General features: G+C 31.9%; 1 pseudogene; it reads right to left on the bottom strand.

The window, feature by feature from the left end:
• Window positions 1-2,583: 2,583 nt before the first annotated feature.
• Window positions 2,584-3,370, bottom strand: LOC138143281 (insulin-induced gene 2 protein-like; annotated as a pseudogene).
• Between the last annotated feature and the right edge of the window lie 507 nt (window positions 3,371-3,877).

The raw sequence follows: 3,877 nt of genomic DNA, 5'->3' as shown, positions 1-3,877 counted from the left end.
CAACAAAAATAGGTTTACTCAGCTGTTATAGTGGAGGTATGATATTCAGGACAACACATTGATTCATCTGAGCATAGTTTCCTGGGGTTGTTTATGCTGCCAGTCCATCATTAGAGAGTATCAGAGAGGGCACTTGAGCTCCTGGTGGCTTTTGATATTCAAATAAAAAGAAGTCACATCAACAAGCTGAACCAATAAATTTTAAAAACTATTTTATTTTCAGATCTTCATTTTCTCTCTCTCCTCCCCATTCCCATTGGGAAATGATAGAAGACAAAACCTATTAGAAACATGTGTATTCCAGCAAAACAACTTACTACATTTTTTTTAAAGCAATTGGGGTTAAGTAACTTGCTCAAGGTTACACATTCAGGTGTTTCTGGGTGGGTGCTAAGTGTCTGAGCTTGGATTCAATCCCCAGGTCATCCCGACAGTGGGGCCGGTGCTCTTACTCGCTGTGCTACCTGGCCGCCCCCCAACTTATTACATTGATGAAGATCAAAAAAGATATTTCAATTTTTACTCCACATCTATCACCTTTGAAAGTGGGCAGCATGTTTCATCACAAAAAATTTCTTCTGAATTGTGATCTTGTGTTCGTTATAGTTCTTAAGTCTATCAAAGTTGTTTGTGTTTACCATATTGTGATTTTATCAATTGTTTTCCTGGTTCTTTCTGCTCTGTATCAATTCAGTTCAGTTGCTTTGAAATCATTCCCTTCAACATTTCTTATAGAACAGTACTATTCCATTGCATTCACATGCTATAACTTGCTCAGCCATTCCTCAACTAATGGACACACATTCAATTTCCAAATCTTTGCTACCTTTAACAGAGTATAAGTAATAACAAATATTAATAAATATTTTTGTACATTTGAGTCCCTTTCATTTCTTTAGGTGAGTAGACCTATCAGTAGCAGTGTCTCTAGATCAGAGAGTAGGACACAGTTTAATAACTTTTCAAATTTTTATTTTATTTATTTTAAATTTATGCATTAAACAGATATTTCTATAACATATTATGATTTTAAAAATGCACATGAAACTGCAAATACAGTATGAATGACTTGCCATTCCTTTAAATACATAACAAAGTTATCATGTAAATTTCTTTTTTTCTCTCCCCTTATACCTATCACCATCCCCTCCCCCCACACCAATGGCAGTTTAATAGCTTTTTATTCTGAATTTCTTTTCAGAATGGCTGGACCAGTTCAGAAGTCCGTAACAAGTTCTTTAAAGATTATTTTTTAATTTGTATTGTATATTGTATATATATGTGTGTGTGTATGTGTGTGTGTAGACACACACACATACATACACTGAATATTTTGAAATAATTTTCCCCTATGTAACAAAAAATCGCTATCAATTTAAAATATGAAATTTAGAAACGAATTAACTGATAATATGCTTAAATTGTTCTTAAGTGACTAAAATCTTATAAATTATTATAATATATAATATATTATAAATATATATTACATAACATATATACAATGTATTAAAATATATTATATTATAATAAATATATATCATATAATAAATAAATTATTATAAATAATCTTATACAATCAGATAAAATGTGCAAAACTTTTAATTAAGTACTTTAATACACATAAAATTATATATATATGCAATACACTAGAAATTTTCAATTTTGGGTATGTTAATACATGATAAACATCATATCCCCAATTGGATATTATGAGGTTATAAATACAACAGTTTCAGTGACAAGGGAACCAAGTCAAAATGGTTTGGTAACATTACCAGAAACTCCCCACAGGGCATTAGTTACCTGAATTTCTACAGATTTGGGAGGTTTTTTATGTGCAAAATAATTAAGAGGTGCTAAATTCCTTGTGATTATTAAAAAAACATTTTAAACACTGCAAAGTTGCAGAAAATATTTTTTTTCAAAATTCGCATTCATTTTAATTTTTCTCTTTCATACCTCTTATTATTTCCTACTTCATTTTCTCCCAAATTCAGACTGAAAAAATTATGATATTGATAATCTGTCATGGGCTTCCCATATAATACTTGTAAAAATTTTTCTAAATAAGTATTTATTCTCTGGATCATTTCCAGTGTTAGAGGTAGATTTAAATTTTTAAACATCTCATGAAAGTCCATTTTCATCACAAAAGACAAAACATTAAAATATCCCAGGTCTTTGTTTATACATTTAAGGCAGAATCCCAACCACAAAGTTGGGTACCAATATCTCACACTGGTGGGCATAGAAAATACAAAAGGCAGGATAATTAAAAAAAGAGAGAGAGAACATATCAGCTGTTCAATTGAATTCTTGACTTTCATTTTTATAGTATGCCATTTCTATATTTTTTAAAATGTGCATAACATACTAATTTCCTGAAAAATAATAATACAATGTTTTTGTACATTAACATTGTGATAAAATACATGTTATGTTAAAAATTTAAACTCTTAAATTAACCAGTATTAACCAGTATTCTTACTTGTGTTTTATGCTCTTATTTTATACTTAAATCAAACACACAAAAGTTTGGAACTGATTTACAGAAGTGGCAATCACTGATTGCAGTAATATATATCACTGAAGGAAAAAAAACTGCATCTTAGCAATTATACTTTTCAATGTTTTCTGAGTATGTCTGTTATTTGTGTGCTTTAATAATTTCTTTTTCTGTTCAAAAACATATTTTTGCTTGCTTGATGAGGTGTTTTCTTTTGTTTTTGCAGTGCCTTTCCATTCATGCATAGCCAGTTGTTGACCAATGCTTCCCATTGTTATTCTACAAGCAAAAAATACATCTGGTACCAAGAATGAACTTAAAGAAAATCTGGAGATGAATTTTGATAAACTTCATTATGGACTCGTAGTTGAGTGACCAAGCTTGCCAAGAAAGCAGTTCCTGCCACAGAGACAAAACTACTTCATGCTCTATCAAAAGTCCACCTCAGACCATTGGATAATTCAGTGTGAGAAACAACTGTAGATGGTTGTCAAAATCTACTTAAGTACTAGCATGATTTATACCAAGAAAGTCTTCTAAACATCACATTACAATGAACTGTTCTCTCAAATTTATATGAATATCCCAGATGCCTGTCAATGCAGTGGTATAATAATCTAATCACAGCTGAAGCTTTGCCAAAACATGGTGATACCCATCATGCTGAAGAAAAGATGCTTGAAATCACATCAGGTGGAAACCGTTTGACATTTCTCTGAATAGATTTAATACTAATGCAACAAACTCTCCAATTGGAAAAAAAAACAGAAATACTCCACAAACCATGAAATTCATACTCCAACTAGGGAGAGAAGGAATATATGGCCCACATTTTGGGGGTGCAGAATATGCTGTTTTTCTTTCTGGTATAGCATCATAAATTCAATAACTTCCCATAATCACAGTAGATAATGGAGTTTTCATCTGAACCTACAACCCCCCACCCCCTTCTACTATTTCCTCAGCCAGTCCTATCTCCACTGGGTTGTACTGACTTCCTTCCCCTTCTTTCCTGGGACTTTGAAGACTCAGAGACTCCTAGAAGGCCTGCTTCCCATGTAATTTCTTCTATGCTCCTCTAATTTATGATCTCACCATTTTTGTTAATACATGATATCCATTTGCAACTTGCCTTTATATCCGGTATAAGATGTAGGCCTATTTCTAATTTCTGCCAGATTGTTTTCCCAATAGTTTTTGTTCAATAGTGAATTCTTTTCCAAGTTTCTGGTATCTTTGGATTTGTTAAGCATTAGGCCGCTATGCTCACTTATTCCATACATTGTATACCAATCTGTTCAAGTGCTCAAACTCTATATTTCTTATCCAGTATCCAATTTGCTTTGATAACTATGACTTTGTTTTATATTT

The sequence above is a fragment of the Petaurus breviceps genome, unplaced genomic scaffold, assembly GCF_028583685.1.
Source record: "Petaurus breviceps papuanus isolate PSGF00001 unplaced genomic scaffold, PetGlider_PUasm1.0 90633, whole genome shotgun sequence".
Lineage (NCBI taxonomy): Eukaryota > Metazoa > Chordata > Mammalia > Diprotodontia > Petauridae > Petaurus > Petaurus breviceps.
This window is presented reverse-complemented; position numbering and strand designations above follow the sequence as displayed.